The sequence below is a fragment of the Sphaeramia orbicularis genome, chromosome 17, assembly GCF_902148855.1.
Source record: "Sphaeramia orbicularis chromosome 17, fSphaOr1.1, whole genome shotgun sequence".
Lineage (NCBI taxonomy): Eukaryota > Metazoa > Chordata > Actinopteri > Kurtiformes > Apogonidae > Sphaeramia > Sphaeramia orbicularis.
Window position 1 is genome coordinate 35,204,569 of NC_043973.1, and position 14,343 is coordinate 35,218,911.

A 14,343-nucleotide genomic window follows, 5' to 3' on the forward strand; every position below is an offset into this window, starting at 1 on the left:
GAAAATCAAATAATCCTCCATGGAACTGGATATTTACATTCAGTTTTGTTTTCATCTTTGTTCAGTGGTCTTCATAGCTTGAGGCTGTGGAAAATGAATGCTTGAATTTGTCAGATAAAACATCAGACAGCTCAGTAAGTATGCATTAATATACATTCAGAGTCTATTGGGTTCATTTTGCTTTAGGCAACAACATTGTGTGAATGACATTTACCCTGTTACAGCAGTCATATTGGAGACGGTGTTGAGGTAATTCCAAGTATTTAGAATATGGGTCTGATTCTGTTCAACAGAGTACATTACAAATGACATTTCAGACGATGCATTCTGCAACCTGGAGCAAGATGCATGACAACGGTAAGGTTCCCAACACTGCACAGCAGTACCAGTCATTTGGGTAGCTGCCTGTGCCTGTGTGTTTCTTATAGGCCCATCACTGTGTGTTTGTATTCTGCACGGCTGGCATCGCCTTAGATACATTGAATCAATTGCCTCCACCCACACCACCATCCACCCCCATACTTATATGTGAGCCTTAGTGAAATTAATGCCTTCGGGACATACACAAGCACTAACTTTGAGGCAGCCTCGCTCATTGATTGGAAGCCATTGTGCAATAGAAATATATTCAGATAATTATCAGCCTCATTTAGGTATGTGGTTTCCTTATTGTGCAGTGACAGAGAGAGATTTTATTTTTTTATTATTTTTCTGCAGCAGCGCCAGCAGAGTTTCAGAGCTGACAGTAAATTCGCTCATCAACCGGTTTCGTTCCAGTGTGAGGTAAAATTATCCAATATTTCACGGTCTGGCCCTTTGAAGGTGGTGTTACTCAGCAAAGCTCGATGCGCTATGAAGCCGAACTGTAACGGCGTTCAAACCTGCACAGTATTTTCATGGGTTGGGAACAGACCAGTTAAGTGTGTTGCATGAAGAAACGATAAGAAATCATCCCTATTGATGGCTGTAGATGACTGACTGCAGTGGAAAAAAAAGAAAACATCTAATCCTCAAGGTTTCATTTCACAGTCGCACCTTTATCCTCCTTTGGTGGTAAAGAAGCTCGGTCATGCCTGTTGTCTGACAGCATTAAGGTCAAGGTTTATCTACGAATGGACCTGTGGGAGAGCATTGATCTCATTAACAGAGAGTGTGAAGAATATTAGAAAATGATGAGAACTTCATAGGAGGTCAGCCGAGGATCAATATTAAATCCTATCTCATTTATAATCCTGCTGAGCAGAGCGGCTCGGCGGGGCTTAGCTGCTTAAAGAAGACAGTATTTGACAATTTACTTTAATGCTCATATGAATAAATGTAATGACACACAAGTGCTTTGAGCTGAATTTTTATTGTTTGTTTGCAGGCACTTTAGTACTCTTCAATTGTCAACAGATGCACTATAAATACACTGACGGATGATGGAAAAGCTTGACCAAACAATGCGCACACAAACATGATCAAGGAAAGTATTGACATAGAAGCAATAATAAATTAAAATCAATTCATCAAATGCTTGTTACATCTCCCGGCAGACTGATGTTGTGTCTTTAGCTACTATTTTTAAGGAGATCTGGCTGCTCTTATCTGCTATCTCCCCTCTCTTAGAAACAGCATCTTCAGATCAAGGATTAAGCCTCTCATTATACATATCACTTTAGAGGATTAACCCTTTCGCGCTCTCTTATCTCCTCAAGTTACGAATCTGACCGATGACGGGAGTAACATTCGATGAGGGGATCTTACGAGATTGGTTGAGACAAATTCCAGCAGGCAGAAGCAAAAGAACTGTGAAAGTTCTCTCCCATTCTCCAAAAAAATCTAGGAATTTAACCTCTGAGTTTGTATGTTCCTGAGCCAATTAAGCTGTGAGATTTGTTTGAAGTTGTAGATTGAAAAGGGAGCTTGCCGGCTGCAGGACGAAACAGTGGAGGGAGACCGCAGGGGTCCAGGTTCCCAGAGCCTGGATGTGTAATCCAGTCTAACATGCATGCAAATCTCATCTGTGCCCGCACACAATGGCCTGCCTGTTTGGAGGGGGGAGGGGGGGGGGGGGGGGGGGGGGGGGGGGGGGGCGGCAGAGAGAGGAAAAAGGCGGTATGTGAAGAATATGTGCCAAAACATGTGCCATGATAGGGCCGGAAAAACACGGCACAGACAAGTTGGGGTTCACAGACTGGTAAGAGTCTGTTAGTGGGGTTGATATTTAAACATCTGCATAATTAATCCAATAGCCTTATCTGTGGAGCTCTCTGAGGAAAACAACACAGCATCGCCCGTGGAAAAAAAGAACATTGTAAATTCCTGGCACTGCTCTGAGTGCACTTCTTCTTCTCTGCAGTGTAAAAAACAAAAGTTGGCAACCCATATCTCTAGGGAAATTAAAAATCTTTGTCTTATCCAGCCAATTAGATGAAATAGACTTTTTGTACATGGCTGAAGCTTGGCCTCTGGAATCTATTTATGACCATGTTGTGGTTACCGCTTCTACAGACGATGAACAAGTATTCAGACCCTTCACTCACGGAAAAAGTAATAATAGTATTATAGAGTAAAGTCTGGAAGGTAAAAATAGTCATTGTACTGTAGCCTGGGCCCTGTCAGTGTTTTACTATGATTATATATTGTGTTTTATCGCTGCTGTAGGTATTTAACCCTTACAGACCCAGTGCTACTTTTGTGGCAGTTCTCAAAAGATTTTTTTCTCTATTTTTAACTTTCCCCATGCAATTTATAACCATTTATTCCAATATTGTGCTCCGCATTTTGCATTCTTAAGTGAAAATCAGTGAATTTACTGATCATGTAAAGCTCAAATTGAAGTTGAGGGTTACTATAACAAAACCAGAGAAAACAGAAGAAAAGGTGACTTTTACAGTCAAATCTATCATTAACTGAACATAAATCCAAGTGTTTTCATTCACTGTCACTGATCCATCTCCATGGGTTTTACTTCTCAGTGTGGATCTACAAAGACACAACACATTTAGCAACAGGCAGAATATTGTTAATCTTGCACTTATTTTTGTCTGTCATTCACTTACTAGACGTTGTTCATATTTGTTCAGGTCAATCACATTTTGTGTGAAAGGATAGTTTGTAAATGTAAACATTTTCATGTAACAAAGTTGGAGTTGTCATTATTCAAAAGTTACTACCTCGCCCGGGGAGGCAAGGGGTATTGATTTTGGTTTGGTTTGTTTGATTGTTAACACTCTAGCAGAAAAACTATTGGTTGAATTCATACCAGATTTGGCTTATAGATTGCCCGTGACCCAGAATAGATCTGATTACATTTTGGGAACAGTCGGGCAAAGTTCACATTTGTTATGAATTTTTAAAATCTTTTATTTCCCATTCACTTATAATGGGCGAAATTTCACATGTCTGTAGCAGCAAAATTTTTGGTTGAATTCATACCAAATTGGGTTTATTGATTGCCAGTGACCCAGAATAGATGAGGTTACATTTTGGAAAAAGTAAGTCAAAGTTCAAATTTTTGGTGAATTTTTAAAATCTTTTATCTTCTTTCATTTACTTTAAATGGGCGAAGTTTCAAATGTCAATAAAAACATCCATTTTGTTTCAATTTACTTCAAACTTGGCACATATATAGAGTCAATTGATATGTTGACATCACCACACGCATAGACATGATGACATCAGCTGGATCAATGCCAAAAAAGGCTACAATATGTGTGAGGGGCAGGGTTTGCTGTGCCTGGCACCACTTGTTTGTTTCTATGTTAACACTTTAGCAACAAAACTGTTGGTTGAATTCATACCAAACTGGGTTTATACATTCCCAGTGACCCAGAATAGATGTCATTACATTTTGGGAATGGTGGGTCAAAGTTAAAAAATTTTTATGATTTTTTGTTTTTTTAATCTTCCCATTTACTTATAATGGAATATGTGCGAGGGGCGTGGTTTGTTGTGCCTGGCACCACTTGTTATGTTAGCATTGTACTGGTGTGACTCACTTGAGATCAAATTGGTCTGAATGTTACCCCTGAACTAAAATGATTTTGACACCCTTGACTGTTAATATATTCAGTGTAATTTTTGTATTGTACAAATTCCTCCTGTGGGTCAGACTGGACCCTCTGGGAGCCGGTTCAGGCCGTATGACACAGCTGATGTAAGAAGTAGCAAGAACAGATATTTGTGTTGAAATCCTAACACAAACACCTGAAAATTACACTTAATTCCCAGCCACAATCAGACTCGTGGCACAAGACATTAAAGACGGTAGGAAGTACCCCAGGTCATGAGTCCCCCCATACTGACACAGACACTTCCAAATACCCATGCTCTTAACTGAATGTGCAATATACTAATCTACCTCCTAGTACTTTCATTTTAATGTGCAATAACCTGCTATACGTCACAGTACTTTTTTTAATTCAAATGTGCAATTACTTGTTTATCTCTCAGGACACTTATCATCATTTCTACTACCCCCTTTTTACATAATACTATACTGTTACAAATGTTACAAATGTGCATCTGAGCCGTAAGTGCAATAACTGTTTTCTTGTGGGTTTTAGCTGTTTTATGTCTTGTATCTGCCTGTTCTTTTGTCATATCTTTACTTTTTGTTCAAGCTCCCTTTTCTGACTCAGGGAAAGGCACAAGAATTCCAATGCGCCTATACTGCAAATAAAGTCTATTCTATTCTATTCTATTCTATTCTATTCTATTCTATTCTATTCTATTCTATTCTATTCTATTAGACTATTTTACTCTATTCTATTCTATTCTATTCTATTCTACTCTATTCAATTCTATCTAATCTATTCTATTCTGTTCTATTCTACTATTCTATTATTCTGTTCTGTTCTATTCTATTCTATTCTATTCTATTCTATTATATTCTACTGTTCTATTCTATTCTACTCTATTCTATTCTACTCTATTCAATTCTATTCTATTCTATTCTACTGTTCTATTCTATTCTACTCTATTCTATTCTACTCTATTCAATTCTATCTAATCTATTCTATTCTATTCTATTCTATTCTATTCTATTCTATTCTACTGTTCTATTCCATTCTACTCTATTCAATTCTATCTAATCTATTCTATTCTGTTCTGTTCTGTTCTATTCTATTCTATTCTATTCTATTCTACTCTATTCAATTCTATCTAATCTATTCTATTCTGTTCTGTTCTATTCTTCTATTCTATTCTATTCTATTCTATTCTGTTCTGTTCTGTTCTGTTCTGTTCTATTCTGTTCTGTTCTGTTCTATTCTGTTCTGTTCTATTCTGTTCTGTTCTGTTCTACTATTCTCTTCTCTTCTATTCTCTTCTGTTCTTCTCTTCTCTTCTCTTCTCTTCTCTTCTCTTCTCTTCTCTTCTCTTCTCTTCTGTTCTGTTCTTCTCTTCTCCTCTATTCTCTTCTGTTCTTCTCTTCTCTTCTCTTCTCTTCTCTTCTCTTCTCTTCTCTTCTCTTCTCTTCTCTTCTCTTCTCTTCTCTTCTCTTCTCTTCTCTACTCTACTCTTCTCTTCTACTATTCTCTTCTCTTCTATTCTGTTCTGTTCTATTCTACTCTTCTCTTCTCTTCTGTTTTGTTCTATTCTTCTGTTCTCTTCTGTTTTGTTCTATTCTTCTGTTCTCTTCTGTTCTCTTCTGTTCTCTTCTCTTCTCTTCTCTTCTCTTCTCTTCTCTTCTCTTCTCTTCTCTTCTCTTCTCTTCTCTTCTCTTCTACTCTTAATTAAAGTGAATAAAATGGATCTATTCAATAAAGTCAGAGTCTCTGTAGTTTGCGCTTGTGTAGACGTCCTTAGTTTCGTACCACTATAGGTTTCACTCCACATCAGCCTGCAGGATGATGTTCCTGCTCATCCTGAACTGGGGTTAAAGGTGCAGCATTTTTTGTTTCCCAGAGGCAGAGACACAGAGAACTTACTTTCCATCTGTCCTGATCATATAGATTTATAGGATTAGACCAAATGCTGTTTGAGTCATCAGCACAGGCTCAAGTCTTTCATGTGCAACATTGGATTAGACAGTCAGAGAGCCTTTGTTTGTGAGTGGTTGCTGCCTTTTTTTTTTTTTCTCCGGCGTCTTATTATGCATGAGCCTGTTTGTGTATGCACGCCATGCCTTGAACTTTATTACATTTCGATAACTTTATATGTGTGTGTCTGAGCGTGCGTCTTTATTCTCCACCTCTGCGCCCATTGGGACCCCGGAGAGCAGACCATAGCACAGCAGGGGGCCTTCACTCCAATTTGCCATCGTTTGTCACCATTTGTTCATCCTGACAAACAAAATGTTGGCCTCGGTCCCCTCCCGTCGGCCACCGCCACACATGGGAGGATCAGCTGCTCCTCTCTTCTCATGGCTCTATTTAACGAGAGGCCTTTCTTTAACTCAATCTTTTGGCTCCACATGCTAGGAGACTAGACTCGTTCTCAAAATAGTCTCCCCTTTGATTACCTCATTTCATCTGACATTAATATTGTAGCCTGTTTCTGTTGCATTATTGATGGTGTGTTTGTCTTGGTGTATGAGCTGTTAATTAAAACATAAACTGAAGCTGTGGCAGTATGACAGGGCTTCTGGAGACTTCTTCATGTCTTTTTTTCATCCCATTCTCCCTGTCTATTGTTGATTCAACCCGATCGCCGGAATAAAAGGTTGCCATGTTTCTCCAAACCGTGGATACATATAATTTGGTCTATTGTCATGTGTGTGACTCTGTATTTATCCCTTACTTGTTGTTGTCATCAGTAGGTTTGTCATTGCAACGTGATATCATGAATGAATGAATGAATGTTTTTATTATTGTGTCTTGCATAAAGAACATGCCCAGCCCTTACATGGGCTTATAAGACACCAAAAATACAAACCAAAAATCAAACACCAGACATTAGGAACAATAGATATGAACAAATTAAATAATGACCTGTTTAAACGAACACATCTTTTTCCAGGCTTTACAAACAAATAATGCTAATTTATATACATTAGAACTAAACAACCATCTCATCTGGTCGTCATCAGTGCTCCAGAACAGATCAGGATTTCGGATACACATATCATCAAACAAAGGGGCTCTCAGTTCATTATATAGACAACAATACAAAAGAAAATATGATTCATTTTCCACTTCCCCCAAATCACACAGTCCACAAAGTCTGTTTTCTTCTGGGGTTTGGGTGAATCTCCCAGTTTCTAAAGCCAAGGGAAGGATTCCTGTTCGCAACTGTGCAATTAGGGACCTTTAGTTCCTGGTTAAATTTGCGCTGACATAAAATTCTGCTTTCTATGTGTTTTTTAGTTGAATGTATGTCCGCAGCTTCGGTTTAGTCAGGATCCCATTCATCCATTTTTGTTAAAAGCAGACATTAGGCAGACATTATCATGAACTGTGAACAGATAAGACACCACTTTTAATTGGTGTGTTATCTGTACGCATTGTAAGTTTTGCACGTGTACGTTCATGCAAAATAACATTAGCGGTTAGCGCAATTAGGTTTAGGTTTAGGGTTAGCGGTTACGGATATGTTAACCGGAGATCTTGGCGTACATTGACACCAAGGTTATTATCGTTAATGAAAACTAACGAAATGACGAAAACTAGAATCGTAAAAATGATTTTGTTAACTGAAATAAATAAAAACTATAATTAAAAGAAAAAAACAATAACTAACTGAAACTGTATTGTGTGTTTAATAAAAAAATAACTAAAACATATAAAAATTATGGGTAAAATTCCCTTCGTTTCATCTTTGTCAATGTCGGATTGATACGAAATTGATTTATTTCCCTCAAGCAATTTTAGCTGCTGGCACCATACGACAGTTAACAGTCCGTCACTTGTGTTCACTTGTGGTTTCAGTCGTCTTCTGGTCCCCACTCTACCTGGAAACATGGAGACTAAAGTTGGGAGAAAGCAGCAGAGTCCTGTCTGGGATTTATTTGAATACGACCACAGAGAAGAAGAGAAAAGATATAAAAACTAGAAGCACTCGGAGAGCGCAGACCTCCGCCAAGGCTGATCAGTGCCCCCCCCAGGGCCACCTTAACCTAATGGTAGGCCCCGGGGCTGAGGGAGGTGTTGTAGGCCCCCCTGTCCCATCCTTCAAAATTACCAAGCCTCATTATAAAATATAATATCTTGGTAATCTACAACAGCGAGTAGATTGTAACCAAGATGGATGGAAGTTTGACTTCATGATAAAAATTATTGTCACCAACCATCAACTGTCAGGAAAAACAATTATTTAACAGCAGCAACAGATCAAACTATAAAGCCTGAGAACCCATGCACCTGCACATAGGCGTAAACTCAACCCCCCCCAGCTCACACAAACACACACAGCACCATGGACAGTGACATGGAGATAAAGTGCTTCTCCTGTATGGCTTTCAATGGGGAGGAACTTTACAAAGCGCTCTTCTATACAGCCCTCTGGCGATACATAGCACAGAATGAAAGTCAGCTGGTCCAGATGTGGAATATCTGGTGTGGGGTCCACACTGAAAGCAAAATACTTTGCAACTTTCACTCGACTGATATTTTCATCCAGCACCTTCTGTGCCATCAGCTGTATGAATTCCTCACACACATTTAGAGAAAGGTTGGATGGAGTTCCTCTGTCAGTGTTTCCATATTTTTCAAAATGAGCCTTTAAAAAAGGATCAAACTGGCTGATCAGTTCCATACTGCCCAAATCATTTCCATAGTTGGTGTCTCCAAACCTGTGGCTATCACTCTTGAAAGTTAGCCCATGCTCAGCTAAATACTTCACAACAGCGACAACCCTCTGTAGAACCTGTGTCCAATACTCACACTCCTCATCCAACTGTTTTTTTAGTTCTGAGTCCACTGTCCCACGGCCAGCTGCTTGATTGATATAAGCGATCATGGCCTTTCTGTGGGTGTCACCAGTTTCGTGTTCTGCTGTGCGATCACCTGCATGTTTCCAATCTGAATATCCCCCATTAACAAATACCGACTTTTCATTTTTCTCACCAAATATCTTGCATGCAAAACAAAACACACTGCCTGCTGATGGTGAATAACAGCCATTCTCTACTAACACACTCTCCGTTATTTAGTTTGCGGCTGAAATGAGTTCTAGAACAATCCCGTCTCTGATGCTTGTATACACGCTCTGATGCACACAGTGTCTGGATTTTGGCTGGTCTCTGGTCCCATTTTCACCCAGTATGCGTGTACCTGTTGCTGGTCAAAGCTTGTTTCCCCAACGACCCGGGTCACTGCTGAAGGGCTCATCTGGCTCTCCTCCCCCGCCCTGATGCTTCTGTCTCCCCCTCCTTCTCCCCCTCTGTGGCTGTTAACTCCACCTGCATGGGCCCTGGCTCAGCTGCTTCCTCCACTGGTTTCATTTGGGGCCTTCTCCACTGTCATGTGAGGTTGATTTAAAGAACCCTGTCAGCTTCGGCATGGTCTTTAATAATTCTGACTCTCGATCATGCTTTCCTCGTGCCAGTTTTCTTTCATGGGCACCGCTCTCAAATTTCTTCTTCCCCGACATTTTGTAACTGAACTGACCTCTTGACACATGGGGGCGGGGCTGGGCTTACCAATTGGGATCAATATGCAGCTTCAGACGTGCGTACAGTATGTATAAAAAGATAGACAGGAAAACTGACAAATTACAAATCGATGGTAGTTTTTATGCTTATGGAGTACGTAAAAATGATAGGCCCCTTAAGTCAGTAGGCCCCTGGGCTTCAGCCCCGGTTAGCCCGTGCATTAAGGCGGCCTTGGCCCCCCCCCGTGGGCCCCCCCATGCCAAGGAGGTTATGTTTTTGCCAGGGTTTGTTTGTCTGCCTGTCTGTCTGTTTGTCTGTCCGTTAGTGTGCAACATAACTCAAAAAGTTATGGACAGATTTTGATGAAATTTTCAGGGTTTGTTGGAAATGGGATAAGGAAGAAATGATTAAATTTTGGTGGTGATCGGGGGTCACTGATCAGCCTTGGCGGAGGTCTGCGCCCCCCCGTGGGGGCCCCCCCACCCCCGATCACCACCAAAAAGTGTGTCTTTTCCAGGTTTCATTTAAATGCGCTTTATAAATAAACTTTACTTACATTTTACAACAAAAAAAAGTTTCATATCTTTGTGTACATGATCATTACATTGTTTTCAAAGTTTAATAAAATGGCTGAGTATCTATAAATTTAGACAGTAATTCGGTTCATTTTATGGAAAATACCAGAGCTTGGTTAAATGCAGCAATATTTGTACCAATCCAAGATCTTTTCCCAACCATAACCATTACACTTTTAATACTTAAAAATTATCCACCATGTATTTAATAGTATTTAAAGGTAATAATCCCAGATCAAAACAGCAAAATATGAGATTAAAATCCTTAAGCCCATGTTAATATGAATTTTGCTTCACTTAAGTAGATGTAATCTTAATGTTTCCAACAACTTAAAGATAAAAACAAATTATGTCAAGTTATTTTATTCAATAATGAGCACCAGAGGTATGTGGTAACTTGTCAGTTTTAACATTTAACATTACTCGCAGCTATTTCAATTAGAATAAAAAGATATAATGTGAACAACAAACAAGCCAAACAAGTCACACACAATATTTGTTTGGACCGCCTTAAGATTTGATCACAGCAAAAGGCACATTTTCTGTGGCATTGTTAGTCCCTCACAGGTTTGTACTGTAGGCACCAGGCATGATGGGTAATTATTTCATCTACCTCTCTTCATCCATCATTCTGGAACAGGGTCAGTCTGGACTCATCAGACCACAGGACCTTTTTCCATTGAAACACGGTCCAAATCAGACTGACGGTTGTTAAATAAATGAGAAGCTACTCAGTGCATTAGTTTGGGATAAAGAACTTGTTGCACCTGAAACATATGGATTACTGCAGGAATTATCCAAAGGAAGGATTTTAGTATTTGCTTTGTTAAATTAAGGTGTTGTTGTTGTTTTTTTGTTTTTTTTTGCTTGGCAGTGTATGTCCATACACTTAGTACAAATAAATCTTCAATGTATTCATTACCTTGTCTTTAAACATGATTTCTGTGGAAGTAAATCTGTCTCATCAGATTTTGAATTATAAAAGCCACTGAATTTCGAGCACTGAATATTTTTGCACTGAAATTAAATACCTGAATTTTCTCAGCATCACATGACTAACCTAACATAACTTGATTGGCTGGCTGTCGGTTCAACTTGAGATAAAACCATTGCTTATCCTTGGTGTCCCGGATGTGTGATCTGAATTTTTTGCGTCTGAATTTTTTGCATCTGAATTTTTTTATTCTAAATTTATGAACATAGTAAAATTGAGGGTCAAAAAATTCAGATAATTTCATTGCAAAAAAAAAAATTCAGATACTTCATTTCATTGCAAAAAAAAAAAAATCAGATACTTAATTTTAGTGCAAAAAAAAAAATTCAGAAACTTAATTTCAGTGCAAAAAAAAAATTCAGAAACTTAATTTCAGTGCAAAAAAATTCAGTGCTAGAAATTCAATGGCTTTTATAATTCAAAATCTGATGAGACAGATTTACTTCCATAGATTTCTGCCTAGACTTTAATTGGAAACAGTGAAAACAACAACTGACATGATCTCAGATTACATTTTCATTATTGCCCACTGTGCATTAAATCAAACTGAGATCATGTTTTAATCTTTTGAGGAAATGTTGATATGATACACATTTTTAGATCAGGAACAGCTTCTGTGTGTTTTTTTCTGATAATTTCCAGTATCCTTGCTTAGCAGAAACATACAATTGCAACAATTCTTTTTCTTTGTTTTGATTGAGTCAGACGTCTCTGGAAGCCTCAGCTACATCATGTTCCTGGTGAATATCTCTATTACCGGATCTTTTATTTCAAGGTAATAACATGATGCGTTTTAAAGCCTGTTTTATAATAAACTGAGGTTGGACAGACTACCATAAACAAGAGGCCAGCTGGGCTGAGTACTGACGACTGTGGTCAAGATGCTTGGGGCAGATACTGGCTTCTGCATGGCAGGCATGGCAACCTTCTCCATGGTCAGATTGACTCATATCAGTTCTTGAATCTTAGCTGTAGCAGCAGAGAAACATGTTAAATTGCTCCCTGGTTCCATAAAAACACAGGAAGGTCAGGCAGTTAAAGAGCTTTCTGAGGCTTCCTGGGAGAGCAAAGCCTGTCTTTGAATCGCTTGCAAATGGACAAGCAATAAACTTTAGGTGACTTTATGGCACAGGCGTCAAACATGCGGCCCGGGGGCCAAAACCGGCCCACCAAAGGCTCCAATCCGGCCCGCAGGATGAATTTGTGAAATGCAAAATTTACACTGAAGATATTAACGAACAATGGTGTTCAAATCATTTTAGGTCAATTCAATCTAAAGTGGGTCAGACCAGTAAAATAGTATCATAATAACCTAGGAATAAAGAAAACCTCAAATTTCTCTCTTTAGTTTGATGTAAAAAAGGTAAAATTACACAAAAATGTTTACATTTACAGACTAGCCCTTTACAAAAAATGTCAGTAACCTGAAATGTCTTAAGAGAAGTATGTGGAATTGTACCAATATTCTGCCTGTTACTAAATGTTTTGTGTATTTGTAGATCCACTGTGATCTGTACGCTGTGATGCACATGTATAAATGATAAATGATAAACTAAGGTGTAATATTGTTAAAATTGCACTTATTTTTCTTAAGAATTTTCAGGTTGTTCATATTTGGTCATGTTATGTTCAAGTACAGTTTGTAGAGGTAAACATTTTCATTACGGAATTTGACTTTTTTCACTCAAAAACATAAGAGAAAACTTTGGAGTTGACATTATTTAAGTTCTTATCAAGGTTCTAATAGTTTTGGATTTTTCATTCTAGTTTAGTTTTATTTAGTCTGGACTTTTTTTTTCTCTAATTCAGTTTATTTTAATTCATTTTTAGAGCCGGTTTGCTAGTTTTTATTAGTTTTTGTTATTTTCTAAATGCTTAGTTTTAATTTGGTTTTAGATTAGTCGTCTCTTTTCTCTTCTTCTCTGTGGTTGTATTCAAATAAATCCCAGACAGGACTCTGCCGCTTTCTCCCAACTTTAGTCTCCATGTTTCCAGGTAGAGTGGGGACCAGAAGACAACTGGAAACCACAAGTGACGGACCGTCAAGTGTTGTATGGTGACAGCAGAAAAAATTGCTAAAGTGAAATAAACCGATTTCATATCAATCCGACATTGACAAAGACGAAAACGAAGGGAATTTTATCCATAATTTTTATACGTTTCAGTTAGTTTTGTAAACACAATACAGTTTCAGTTAGTTATCGTTTTTTTATTTTAATTATACTTTTTATTTATTTCAGTTAACGAAAATGTTTCTACAATTGTAGTTTTCAATATTTCGTTAGTTTTCCTTAACGATAATGACCTTGGTTCTTATCCTATTATCTATATTATTTTAGTGGTCCGGCCCACTTTATAACATATTAGTCTGTATGTGGAACTGAACTGAAATGAGTTTGACACTCCTGCTTTACGGTGTTAACAGCAGGGAGTGAATCCAGTCAGGGATTTGGTTTCACTCTCCTTCTTCTCCTCCTCCTCCTTCTTTGCTTCCCTCTGATGTTCTGTGTCAGAGGGTTTTAGCTGCGAGTTGTGAGATGAACCGACAGATGACCGTACCATTAGGCTGAGTGGCTGGCTGTCTCTATGGTCAATGAGGCCACGGTGACAAATAAGTTGGCAACGTTTTAGACAGAGGATACTTGGCACCGAGTCCGTTGCTGCTTCCACGGGTCCAAAGAGGCACCGAGAACAGATGTCTGGTTTAAAGCCACAGAATTTCTCTTGAGCTGCAAATTTTGTCTTGTTTGAAGTGAGCCCCGAGGCATATCTCATTTTCAGCCCTTGTACCAAATCATATGCATACCTTTATTCACATCTTGAAGACTCCCATTAAGTGAAATGAAGAGTGTCAGATATGGAGGAAGCTATTAAGGAAGAGCACAGAGCCCAGTGGTCTGTCGTAATTGGAGACACTAGTGCTGAGATGAGCTTTATATTACCAACGCCAGAGTAAATACTGACCTTGCTGTTTCATGTTTTTGGCCCTCAGGGCATCTTTAGTCTCCAGTTGTGATTCATAGAAAAGTAATGATAAAACATAAATTCTGTAGAAAGAGTGCAAAACACAGAGAAGGGAGATTTACCGACTGATCATTAAAGGAAACTCGAGCTGGAAAATCAATCTGGTCATAGTGTACATTTTTGTTATTGTGGACAAAATCCTGCAAAAAGACCAAAACGAGCAGTCGGATAATGCAACTTAAAGATCTTTCCTGTGAAAAACCTCATAAATAAGTTCAGTCTTGTTCCTTGGT